This window comes from Trachypithecus francoisi, unplaced genomic scaffold (genome assembly GCF_009764315.1).
Source record: "Trachypithecus francoisi isolate TF-2019V2 unplaced genomic scaffold, Tfra_2.0 Lachesis_group7, whole genome shotgun sequence".
In the NCBI taxonomy this organism is placed as follows: Eukaryota; Metazoa; Chordata; class Mammalia; order Primates; family Cercopithecidae; genus Trachypithecus; species Trachypithecus francoisi.
In genome coordinates, this window is record NW_022681472.1 from 53305678 (window position 1) to 53319394 (window position 13717).

The window sequence follows — 13717 nt, forward strand, 5'->3', positions numbered from 1 at the left end:
TATTGAAAAGAAAAAAAAATGTTTTTACGATATTGAGAAACCTTTGCAAGAAAACAGTGATGATGGCTTAACTTTCTTGTTTGTTGACTTAGCATCTCTACCCAATTCACTGTCATCTCCCTTTTTAAAGGAAGTTCTGAGGCTGCCCAAATGTGAATTGGGTAAACAACCCCTTTTCTATCTTTTCTTCTCATTTACTTCCCAGTTGACTCAGGCATGGGCCTCTCTTCCCAGCCCACTCCCACTGCTGAAATACCTCTTATGCCAAGAGCCTTCCTTCTCTCCTGCCCTCTCCTTCCCCACCTCTCTGTGGTTTAGGGAAGGCTAGGGTGCCATGCAGCATGGCTCCATCAAGCCATGCCCACCTCTGCCCACCTCCTTCCCTCCCAGCTCCCCTCACCACACTCCAAAGGGAAGGTGGATTTTCTAGCCTCATTAGTTTGGTCAGAAGACATTCATTGGACCATGCTTATTATTTGGATGAGGGAAGGGGGCATTCAATGCCTTGAAAGCAGGAGCCCTTAACCTCCCTTGTTCCCTTCTCTGTTACATCCTACTTCTGGCCTTCATGTGCCCACAAAGCCTAGGAGGGCCTAGCCCTGCAGGACACACTAGCCAGCCTCACTCTCTTAGAGACCAAGAGGCTGGGTAGACAAGGAGGCTCTGGGGCCCAACAAGGCCCAGGAGTTATCTCTCACTGTGTGTGTCCCCACCTGTCCTTCTCTGTCCCTGCCACACTCCCACCTACTTGCCCCTAAACATCCCCTAGAGCCCTTCTGCACTTCTCTGTCTATAGAGAAGCAGATTAGCAAAGTAGTTTGAGATCAGGCTTTGGGCTGGGACTTGACTCATACCTGTAATCCCAGCATTTTGGGAGGCCAAGATGGGTGGACCACTTAAACCCAGGAGTTTGAGACCAGCCCGAGCAACATAATGAGACTCCTGCTTCTGGCTCTCCCACTTATCCGCTTTATGACCTTGACAATATATTCCTTGTGCCTCAGTTTTCTCAGCTGGAAAACTGACACCTGGGTCATTGTTTCTGCTCCATTTAGAACAATGTCTGGCACATAATAGTCCATGTTAGCTCCTATTCTCATCAGCACCACTCCTATCATAGGAAGGAAGGGAGGGAGGGAGAGAGGGAGGGAGGGAATGGAGGGAGGGGAGGGGAGGGGAGGGGAGGGGAGGGGAGAGGGAGGGAGGGAATGGAGGGAGGGGAGGGGAGGGGAGGGGAGGGGAGGGGAGGGGATTACAGGCCTGGGATTACAGGCATGAGTCACTAAACCCAGCCTCCTATCATTCTTTTTGAGTCCATGTGGCTGGGTAGGAAAGTTGGCTCAGGGCCCCAGAAGAGCAGCATCCCCCACCTTCCTTTTCTACAGCAGCCTTACATGCAGATTTCACCTGGTGACAGGTTAAATCAGGGCCTGTTTGCAGACCAACTGACAGCCTCTTCTCTCCTAAATGTCCTTCCTCCACACCGCAGGCAGAGGGTAATGTGATCCATGGTCTAAAATGGGGGTCACTAAAAGATACCCCCATATAGACTCTAAGCCAAAACTGCATGATCTAACCCAGATTTTACCAGTTTCCTGCTGGGCTTTGGCTGGCACACTTATTATAAAGAGGTCCTTTTTTCTCATTCTGCTATGGTTTTCCCAGACACTCTCCAGATGACAGGAAAAGTGTTGTTACTGGGAGCCAGAATGGGGGCCTTCATGGGAATCTGGTCATAAAATTATCAAAAAAGCAGCAAATCCACACCTTTATCTGTCATGAGCTACGCACACACACAGGAACTCTTTTAGATACTGGGGGCACAAAGACAAATCAGATTCATCATCCCTGACTTTGGGGAGCTGATAGTCTAACAGGTAAGATTATTTATCTGCAGAGTGGTTCTCAAATGTGAATGAAAATCAGAATCCCCTGGAGGTCTTGTTAAGTTACAGATTGCAGGGCTCCAACTTCACCCTTTCTGATTCAGCAGGTCTTGGTGCAGAGAATTTGCATTTCTGACAGCTTCCAGGAAAGGGTGATGTTGTTGGGATGAAAACCACAGTCAGACCTACTGCTTCACTGTGCTCCGAGCAAGCACAGAATGTCTGGGATTCTACAGTGCTACAGATTTTTACCTCTACAGAGCTGTGGGTCCACACCCAAATTATTCAGGGGCTAGGGAATATTTCCTGGAGTACACAAACCTGCACGGGATCCTAAAGGATACGTACGGATTAGGCAAGCCTGGAGTGGCTTTTGGGCCAGGTGCTCAGTCAAATGGTCTGGGCACAGGGATCATTATCATTAGAATGACTTGGGATACTGGAGTGCATGCTTCACCAGCCTTTAAGAAAGCTGAAATCCAACGCTGATTGTGCCATGACAGGCCCCAGAAACAACAAAGAAGATTGAGCTACTCATGGGTGTTTTGTGCCCTCCAGCATCCCAAGGGCCCGTGGTCCATACAGACCCTGACCAAGCCAGGGAATAAACCAGCAATTAGATCAAGAACAGATGAGGCAATTGGGGAGAAATTAGTCAAGGGAAATAAAAAGTGGAAGATTAGAAGGAAATACCAATAAAGCCAAAGTTGTGAGACAAATGGTGGGAATTTCAGGAGACCTGATATGCAGAGGGGATACAGTTTAGGGAAATAAGCATAGCCTTTGAAATAGCATAGATCTGAGTGTAAACAGCAGACGTAACTAGAATATAGTTAGTGCACAGTGATGGTTGTTGGATTAATTGGTATATGAAAGTATTTTCATATCTTATGAATTCAGTGGCCTTGGGAGAACAATGTACCTACCCTTTAGGGAGGTGGTAGATACCATTTAGAAAAGAGGGCCTTTGATAAGCTTTTGGGCTCTAAGCTATGGGTCCTCTTGATCAAAGCTTCTCAAACTATCTATGGAGGAGGACCTGTGGGGTTTCTTTTGTTGCTGTTGTTTTCTATCATTCTAAATCCACATGTGAATCCACTGCACATGACGAGTGTCTACAGGCGATTTTTTTTTTTTTTTTTTTTTTGAGACAAGGTTTTGCTCTGTCGCCCAGCCTGGAGTGCAGTGGCTTTATCTCAGCTCACTGCAGCCTCCACCTCCCAGGATCAAGTGATCCTCCCACGTCAGCCTCCCAAGTAACTGGGACTACAGGCACTCACCGCCACACTGAGCTGATTTTTGTATTTTTTGTACAGACTGGGTTTCGCCAGTTGTCCAGGCTGATCTCGAACTCCTGAACTCAAGCAATTTGCCCACCTTGGCCTCCCAAAATGCTGGGATTACAGGTGTGAGCCCCTGCTCCCAGCCTTACAGGTGATTTAACACATGGATTTGAAGGCAACCAAGCAAATCTATACCTTGTTCAATAAAATGAACCAGCTAATCATGTACTTGGATATTGTATCTTTGCCAAATTGCTACAGCAGAACTGCTAGACGTCAGGTTTTGAAGAAAGCAAGATTCCACACAACTTCCTTTAGATACCAGAAATGAAATTTTGAACTCTGGGGCGTTTTACTTCGAGCCACAGGAAGCTAGAAATCACTCTGAGGAGAATTTCTAGCTCTGTTAGGGAGGTTTTTAGTGTGCAGAGAAAAAAAAAGAACAAGGAGAAACAAGAAGTCAGACACATCTTAGTCACTTCCCCACTCCCAGCACCCCCATCATCACCACACCCAAAACTACCAGGCCAAAATCCCAGGGCAGGGAGAGGGCCTTGCTGATTGTAGTAGAAACATCCAGACACACGTGGAAAAACCAGAGGGCACCAGGACCAGAGGCCAGATTTCATGACACAGTTGGGTGGGGGCTGCTGCAAGCTTCTCCAGAAGCCCCAGGCCCTGCAGAGCATCACAGCCAGCTTGGCACACTTGCAGAGGTGCACCTTGGCAGAGGGAGGAGCAGGTGTGGCGCCTGGAAAAGAGGTCAGCTTCTCTGACCTTCTGACCTAACTCCAGTTTTGTTTTGGTTTTGTTTTCTTTATTGAGACAGAATCTCACTCTGTTGCCCAGGCTGGAGTGCAGTGGCGCAATCTCGGCTCACTGCAACCTCTGCTTCCTGTGTTCAAGGGATTCTCCTACCTCAGCCATCTGAGTAACTGGGATTACAGGCACACACCACTACGCCCAGCTAATTTTTGTATTTTTAGTAGAGACAGGGTTTCACCATGTTGGCCAGGCTGGTTTCAAACTCCTGGTCTCAAGTGATCCACCACCGCGGCCTCCTAGAGTGCTGGGATTACAGGCGTGAGTCACGGTGCCGGGCCCTAACTCCAGTTTTCTTCCCACTCTTGGTTCCATTCTGTACCACAATGGGGACCACCCAAATGTCCACAGACCCCCCCAAACTGTTGCTCCCTGGCCATCTTTGGGCCCAGATATATATACAGTGGTGGCCTGGGAGATGGCATGCAAGGTCCTGGATGCAGCCTCAGGGATGTTTACACAGGATTTTCAGAATCCTGCATGCCCGAAGTGTGGTCTAAGAAAAGGCCAAAACCTCTTGGCCCCGTGGACTCCTCACTAGAAGGAAGGGGTGCAGCCAGAGGAACAGATAAGGGATGGCCTCCAATGTGCAGGGCCCAGGGCTGCACTCAGTTGGCTGGGCCTCGGGGCAATACAGAGAAAAGTCTAGACAGACAGCCTGAGCTCGCACTGGCAGTTTCTCATGACTGGTGCACTATATTCAGATAGTCCAGAAGTTCCCATGTGCCCTGGTGGGGGACACAGAGGTGGGGAGAGGAATGAAGGACTAAGGAGGCCTGAGGTGAGGAAGGCAAGCCCATCAAGAGCAGGAACCTTGAGACTGGAGACAAAAGCAAGGTCCAAGGTCAGCGACTGCTGATCCCAGCATGGGACCCAAAGCCAGACAGGACCAGTGACACCAGCAATGAATTCAAGAAGGACAGAGCTAGTATACTCAGTCAAGCAGGCTTTGATGTGACCCTTCCATCACATCAAAGCCAGCAAGGATCTAGAAAACACAAGCCAAAGAACTGCCCGCCCATACACTGGGAGCCAGCCTGGAATGCAAAAGGGGGAAGGAAAGAAATTTTGAAAATTCAAGCAGTTCTGTGGAAGGCAATGAGCTAACTTGAAAAAGGCAGTTTAAACTGGAAAAGACTGAGAAGTCATCACCTCATCAACTTGGAAGCAGATGTACATACCTCTTTTGCCTGGCAGGGTGGGTCCCAAGAGCGAGGTCAGTTTCCAGTAGAGTTTCCCAACATTTTTCACATGGTAGCACAGATGGAAAATGATAATACCTGTGTAGAACATAAAGGAAAGCAGTCAAGACAACTGGCTAGGGACTCCCAACCCTGCCCAGGTTCCGAGAGGCAGAGGACATCAAGGTCTCTGCACCCCTGCAACTCAATTGCCCGCCTGTGCCACAGGACATCAGTGAGGGGGCCCGAGTTATAGAAAACAAAGAACCTACATATTCCTCTGCACATATAAGTAATCGCTTGTAAACTTATAGACCCCAACTACAGGATGAATGAATGAATGAATGCATGAAGAAATGAATCCATATCTTATCACTTTTGACTGAGAAACTTCTGTCAAGTTACTTAACTTTCCAGTTTTTCTGGGAAGAGTACAGATAATAATATCTACCTTGAAAACTAATTTGTGAGGATTGAATGAGGCAATGTTAGCTTTGTCAATCAATGTTAACTTTTTGGACCGCTTCTCCCTACCCACTCTAAGCAGGCCATCCCAGGGAGACTAAATTAGCTAAAGAGACAAAGCTCAGCTTTTTGCCTCTGCCCAGTAGGGTCCTTCCCTGATAGGCCCTGGTACCCACAATTGCCTTGGGGTGATTTGCCTGGCTTTTGAGCTACAAATCGCTCTCACTTCCACCAGCCTACTGTGTACGCATATGTTAAGTTGCTCTTTCTCTTGATTCATTCTTCCTTTGTCCCTCAGACCTTGTCCTCCTTGCCTTCACAGCCAACTGGTTCTCATTTTTCCCTCTCAGAACCTGCAAGCCCCTCTTTCCTTACGGTATTCAGAGGAGAGGACCAAAACAATATATCCTGGATAGAGGTTCACAGTTTCAGGGAGAAGCTGATGTCAGAAACCTATGAGAATGCCTAGAGAATCCTGGCAGATCTGAAACAAGCTCAGTGACCAGTAAGAACACGACACTTCAACCCCAGCAATTATTTTCCCTAAAATGTGCTACATCCTTTCCTGAATATTGGTTATAGCACCAAATAAATGAGCAAATTCATCATCCTATCTCTTTGTGGGACATGTTTTTCCCTGATGTCTATGAGTCGTCTCATCAAGTCAGCACTCAGAAAGCCCTGAGACTGTATATCCCCACTTATCCTGCACTTCAGCTATTAATGAGTAACAGCAATATAATTAAGGCTTTTCACTTAACGATGAATCAACCAAAGCACTTGGGAAAGATGTGACATTTACAAGAACATTTACATTTTTTGTGCTAAAATATTATTTTAAAACTCCACACTATATCACCAAAAACAGTTCTGGGTGGAATTAAACACCACATTTCATGTAACTTGGTGCCATATGTTTTGTTAAACCTTGTGCTCTTGAAATGTCTGCGTCTGCACTGGAACCGAGGCAAGAAGGGTGACTCAGTAGGAAGAAATATGTACACACATCAAGTGTGTCTTCAGTTCTTATGTGCCAAGAAAACTGGAACCAGTGTGAATGGATTAGATGACCCAAGTGGGTTGACAAGATGCAATCCCTGAGGGTAATACATGAGTTCCTAGGAAGAACTGAGAGGGAGAAAAGTTCGCCAACTTGACAAGAACATGGCTTAAGATACTGACTACTCAGTGAATTTCTTCTAATCTGCCCTTCCTGACAGCTCATTACTTTCTTTCCTAAGCATGCTATATGCTAGACTGCCTTCTCTGGGGCTGAGGAAAAATGAAGTGAACCTTATGAAATATAGAGCTGAGCCCTCCTCTCCATAGATATCCAGAAGTATCATTGCTTAGGGAGCTCATACAGAGACAAATGGTGGCCAGACTCGATAAGAAATGGTATGGGGCTCACTGTCTCAGCCAAAAGTGCTCCCTAGATTTTAACATCTTTCACATTTTGCTCTTTCCTTTGAATTTATGACTTTAGCAAAGCAACTGATGCACGTAATTCAGAAATTCAACCTTTTTTTTTTTGTCCTGGGAGACAGGGTGAACATGTAGACTTATTTTAAATAAATGATGCCCAGTGAATTCTGCATGAAACATGGGAATGTCTCCTTTTAGAGTGTGACTAACATTTTGTTCTTCTCATTGGAATGGAGTTTGTTTCTGCTGTTTCTTTCTTCCACTTAGCCGAGTTTTCCAATATGTCAGAGGCTAGACATAGGGTACACCTATGGTTCAGTGACCCCACTGGAATATTTGGTTTTCATGTGATCCATTTCTCCTTGGCCATATGATAAACTCAAATCAGGCTACTTTCAACAAAATGTTGTTGATTAAATCATTGTGTTGCAAATTAAGTTTTCTTCCCAACTTCCCTTCCTGGGGACAAGTGCCTACCGAATATTTTTGTAATGATACTTAAGACTCGGAGGGATGGTGTATGAGTTCAATATGAGTTCAGTTGTATGTGACAGCAACCCAAAATAACACTGGTATACACAAGAGAGAAATATATTTCTCTCTCACATGAGAGCTGCCCTCAACCACATGGCCCCAGATGACTTTTCATGAAGTCCTCATTCCAGCCAGCAGGAAGGGGAGAGAGAAAATATATTCCTTCCTTCTGAGATTGGTGAAACGTTACATTTCATTTCTACTTATATCCCATTGGCCAGTACTTAGTGACATAGCCAGACCCGGCTGCAAGGACGTCTGGGAAATGTAGTTTTTACTCTAGCTTGCCTGATAATGTACTTTTCAGGCTTCTATTGCTTGCCTGATAAATTACTTTCAGGCTACTAGTTTATCAAGGTAATTTCCCACATGACAACTGTGAAGTCAAAACAATCTGTGACTTTGGACCAGATTGATATTGACTTTGGGCTGGTATTCATGAAGGGTACTCCCTTCAATTTACAACTCTGGGGAGCAGCATAGACATAAAATACGGTGCTCCATATTTTTGAATCTGGATTTCTGACACCAGGGAAAAGTCTATATACGGAATGAAGTGCTTGAAGGAATTATCCAGATAATTCAAGGCAAAAAATAAAGCTCTTAGAAACCAGACTTCTTGTTTTGAGGGGCTTGAACCAGAAGGACCCTATGCAAGGAGTCTGACATTATCTTGAAGGGTGCTAAGTAAAAGTCTCTTTGGCAGAAAAATATATTTCAAGTAGCTGTGTCAGAGGTGTTCGAAACAAAGTGACTCCATCTTGAGTGAGGGTTAGGAAAATGAGGCTGGGGCTGGCTGGGCTGCATTCCCAGAAAGGTATTCTTAGCCTCTAGATGTTTATGGTTAAAGGAACAAATTGATAGATAATGTTTACTAAACAGACCCAGGCAAAGGCATTCCTAATTTTCCTGTAAAGATAATAATATTGATTCTTGCAAAATATAGTAATTAAGAAAATGAATCTTTTATCACAAACCCTTGTAGCAGAGCACATCTCCCCATGATCTTTTTTTATCCTATATATACAAGCATTGTACCTAGGGTGGACGTGTTCCTCCTCTTACTTTCAGGAACACCGTACTCTGTCTATGGAGTAGCTGTTCTTCCACCACTTTACTTTCTTAATAAACTTGCTTTTGCTTTGCACTGCAGACTTGCCCTGAATTCTTTCTTCTGTAAGATCCAGGAACCCTCTCGTAGTGTGTGGATCAGGACCCCTTTCCTGTAACAGGTGGGATCAGCAATCCCACTTGCCATATCAACATTATGTGTCGGGAGAAGGAAGTGCTGGTTACACTGTGGATTCTGAAGTCATTGTCTCGTAAGACAATGTTGCAGAACAAAAGGCAGTGGTCAATTTGTGAAAAATCACAATCCCGATACTAGCTAGCCTTGGCTCCTATGTTAGGCAAATATGCAATCTCTGTCATTCTCTCTAGCAAGGGTGCTGGCTGTTACTTATAGATAATGCTTGAATGGGAACCTACACTGAGAAATCACACTTCGAGTTTCACCCTGACTTCAGGAAAAAGATATCAAAAAGGGAAATGTTAGGCTACTTGACAGCTGGACTTTCTGTGTTTCCTGAAAGAAATTATCTAAGCAGTGGTTCTTAACTCTCATAGTACATGAGAATCACCAGAGGAACTTCCTAAAAATTAAAAACTAATCAAAGCTAATATCTAATCCCAACTTCAAGGATTCTAATTCAGTTATCCTGAGATGGAGGCCAAAGGATCAGAATTTTTAAAACCTTCCTAAGTGATTCTAATATGCAGCCAGGGTTGAGAACCAATAACTAAAGGACCCTCCTCCCTGCCCTGATCCATTCCAATCATTACAGGATTGTGCAATCCAGATTAAAAGATTTCAAATGGGTTGAGCAAGGAATCCCTTTGCCATCAATAGCTGTAGCCAATTATCACACACCCACAGCTCTGATATCAAGCCCTGGGGAAGAGCAGATATAATAAATGGAGGGAAAAATAACAAAGGAAGGAGGTTAGCTTTGGTCATGTTCATTTTGTACAAGAAATCCACCCAAGGTCTCCCACAAAAGACGTAGGTTTATTCTAACCCTACATAAGGACCTGCAGTAGATGTGAAAAATGGGATAATTCCAGGGACCAGCTCCTCACTGAGTCTCCTTCACAGGCCTAATATTGAAGACTGCCTGCAGTGTCACCTGAATGACTCACCTTTTCATCCTATTTCGCATTCTTTTCCTACAGTCACCCACCACTCCAGCCAAGTTGGACCACTGTTTGTTCCCAGTGTCCCAATTTCTTCATGAAGTCTCTTTTCTTTTCCCCAACAGGAGGTGATCTAGCCCCCCTTCTTAATCCAACATGCTGTGTCTTTGTTAGACATGTGTGTTATTCTGTTTATGTTGCGCTCACTGGTATTTCAGTCTTTCCTTCCCAATAATACAAAAACATCTTGCAAACAAGCCGTGCATCTTACTCATGTTTGTACCCCTTTAGTCCCTAATATAGCTCCTTCTGTGTGTTTGGCCCTCAGCAAATATTTACTAAGTGGAAATGAATTTTCAGAAACTTCTCCAGATGGTTCTTTCATGTAGTGGATTGGATCCAAGTATATGTACTTTATACCTTATCTGCTGCTTCTGAACCATGAAAGCCTGAGCAACTCTCTCTTTGAATGAAGGCTCTTCTTAGGTCTACACATGCTAAGAGAAATTGCTCTGGGCATGTCAACTATTATTTATTTAGCAGTTCAGCATACACTATCTTAAATGGTCCTCTTCCAACTGCAGTGACTCATCTGACATTTCGGAATAAAATAATATCCCTTTTAGGATGGAAAAAATCCCAAAGTTTCTCTTTAAAAGCTTTGGGGTTACTAGGAGGGAAAAAGAAAGGAAAGGAAAAATATGGGAGTGGATGCAGTGGTGAACGTGCAAAGAAAGTTCTTCCAATGGCAATAGAGCTTTTAAATATTTATGGAGAAGGAAAGAACGCTTTTCAGAAGCCAAGTCACTTTTCAGTTAAACAAAACTCTCCATCTCCAGGGAGACATGGGTATTCCCATTTGATCTGCAGGGGGAAAGAGGAGGATTAGCAAAAGGATTTTACTCCTAAGCACATTTCTGTTTTTTAAACTTTAAAAAGCCAGCTAGACACTCTGCCTCCAATAAGGAGTAACTATATCCACAGAATTTGTGAGGATTGACAGATAAATATTGTCATAGTAAAATTAACATAATGGGTATTTATATTTACATGACTCCTTGCAAGTTATAACATTTTTCTTATGTGTTATCTCATTGAAAACTCACAACAACCCCGTAAGTAATAAGAATTATGATCCCCATTTTACAGAGCACGAAACTGAGGTGCTGGTTGCTAGAGAAGACAAAGTGACCAGGTATTCTTTCCAACCACACACCCTGTTAATATGCAGGACAAAGCTAAGCAGATGGAGCCCTGTACAAATGCTTCCCCACTCAAAGACATCCAGGGTCAGTGTAGTGATTAAGGGCTTAGGCTTTGGAGTCAGACAGAACAGACCAAGAGGCAAAGATTCCAGCTCTGCCTCTCCATAACCACTTGGTAGCAGGCTTCTAATATGTAAAATGCACATAAAAATAGCCACAGGGTTTTTCTGAGAATTAAATGAGTTTGTGAAGTACTTACCACAGGGCCAGGTACAAGACAAACCCTTAATGAATGATAGTTATTGATATTGGTATAGGTTCATCTATGAGGAATAACACATTGCACATTGCAATGTGCTCTATAATTATGGCTTCTAATTAAATACATGGTCTAATGAAAAACACATCTGGGAGTTTTCTCTGGCTAAGAGTAAACACTAATTTCAAATGAAAAATCGGTGCTAAACCATCGTACCTCAAAAGGGATTCCAATATTTTTCCAAGATTCTGTATTCTCTTACTGAAAGTGCACACACTAATCAAAGTTGGGTTTTATTTATTTTAAAATATCCTGTGTTTTAAAATTTTTACCAATAAACCATGTCTACCAGATTACCTCATATTTCACTGCACACTTCAATAATCTTTACATGTTAATCAACCACCTTGACTTTGCACCCCATATTTATTGTGCCTGTATTTTATTATTTCCTTGGTAAACCTTATGTTTCAAAAGCTTTCCAGAGCAACTCAATCACAAAACTATGCTGATGGGTGACACTTAAGATATAAGGTTTTAACCCAGTGGTGAAATAATTTCAATTATAAAAACAAAACCATGAAATAGAATCCTAGTGACAGTTAAACAAATCTGTAATTATCCAGCCAGTGTGTAAATCCCTTCTCTCCCCTTTCTCATGCAATTTGCAGACCTGGATGTCATCTCATTAAATCAACAGCTCAGATGTGCACACAAACGTCTTACACAAAATACATATTTCTCTTTCCACTTCTCTCCCAATATCTAAGCTTCTCTTACATGGTGGCTACATCAAATTAAATCAGGGATAAAAAGTAAATGAGGAAATCAGGTATCCAAAGCAAATGCAAGCAGCTACAGCTGGTGCTTCAAACCAACAATCTCCAGGTGTTGAAAGAAGATTATGTGAATGGGAATGCTGTGTGTGTGTGTGTGTGTGTGTGTGTGCACGCACCCGTGCAATTCAACAATTACTGAATTCTTTCCATTTGCATATTTCCAGTGCTCAGCCACATGCCTGGCACATATGACTCATCAGATGAATCTATGAATTATAAATACTCCACTGAAATCACACTCTGTAATGGTCCTTGCACGACGCTATGATCCCACTTATTCAGTATCTGTATTTAAGACTTTTGTTTTGCTAATTAAAAGTCTTTAACAGTTAGACTTTGTTCAAGCCCAAAATACCATTCAGATGAGATGGTGCTTCCTGTAGCAGTTTCTCTATGTCATCCATCCACGCCAAGCTTCACCCTTACCCTCAAGAGCTTGCTAAAGTTTTTGCAAGAGATGGGAATGTGTGTCATCCACAGAAGGAAAAGGGAGGGTGTAGTGCTGCCTGAAGTGCTGAGAAGCACAAGCCAACACTCTTACTTCCAGGAAACTCATGGCCTTATAGACTAAGTTGTTGTCCACAGTCCCCAGCTATAAGCCTTCATTCCTTTCCAAGCTGGGCCCTGAAAAGGGGACCCAGGACCCAGGCCTTGAGAATGGCTTGCAATGGCAGGAAGTAATTCAGGAGTATGCTTTTGGGAGTCCTAATCTCCGATGCTCCTGGCAGTCATGGGATATCATTGTGGAATAAACTCTCAATGAGGAAATAAGGAACTGGACCCAACCAATGTCATTTTAAAAATACATCTGCTATTGGAAAGAGAAGTGAATCTAATATCTTTCTCACAGAACTGACTTGCAGATAAGTGGAAACTGTAAGTGTCATTCGTGGGAATGCCTCGCCCTGCTACACAGCTGGAGTGGATCCTTATCCTCCATCTGGGACTCATCCAGAAACCCAAAGCCATCATGTCAGCCACTTGTCCATTTAATTACCAGGCTTTTTTACTTTTAATATTCTTTCATTCTTACCATCTGGAATTGGTATTTATCAGATGTTAGGATCCATAATATCTTCCTCTGAGTCGCTAAAACTGGATGAATTTCTTTGGGATTAATTTGGGAGGAGGTGTTTTCTTTAATTACAAACTCAAACATCTCAAAATGTTTTAATAAGCAAGGGAATTGTGTTCAAAACCAGAGCAGTCCAGCCAGACTTGGTCCTTTTGACTTCCGGAGAAGAACACAAATAACTCCTTCCCTCAGTGTCAGGAACCAGAAGGGTATTTACTGCTCACAAAAGGAAGAGTTTATATCCGTTTAATAACAAACTTTTTTTTAGGAAATTCTCTGTGTCGGTTCTTTAGATATAAACTAAGGAAAAGGCGTCATTCTCATCATGACAGAGACTGAGATGAGACCTGTAAGTGTGGAGTCCACTGGGAAGGTGGCTCTGTTGGACAGAGGCCTTGGCCATAGGCCAATGGGCAGAGAAAGAATGTGGCAGGTGATTAAGGAGTTGCAAGAGGAGGCTGTGTTGCAGAAGAGTTACTCTGGCAACAGTAAATGGGGTGGATAGGAATGGGAGAGGATGGGGCCTGCAGTGGAAAGCCAGGCACCTCTG

General features: G+C 43.6%; 1 long non-coding RNA gene across 1 annotated transcript in view; it reads right to left on the bottom strand.

Moving 5' to 3' along the window:
• Positions 1 to 13717, bottom strand: part of LOC117079569 — a 526295-nt gene that overhangs the window by 491800 nt on the left and 20778 nt on the right. The window contains exon 2 of the long non-coding RNA XR_004435499.1: positions 5173 to 5271. This is a non-coding gene — a long non-coding RNA (uncharacterized LOC117079569). The remainder of the gene's footprint in view (positions 1 to 5172; positions 5272 to 13717) is intronic.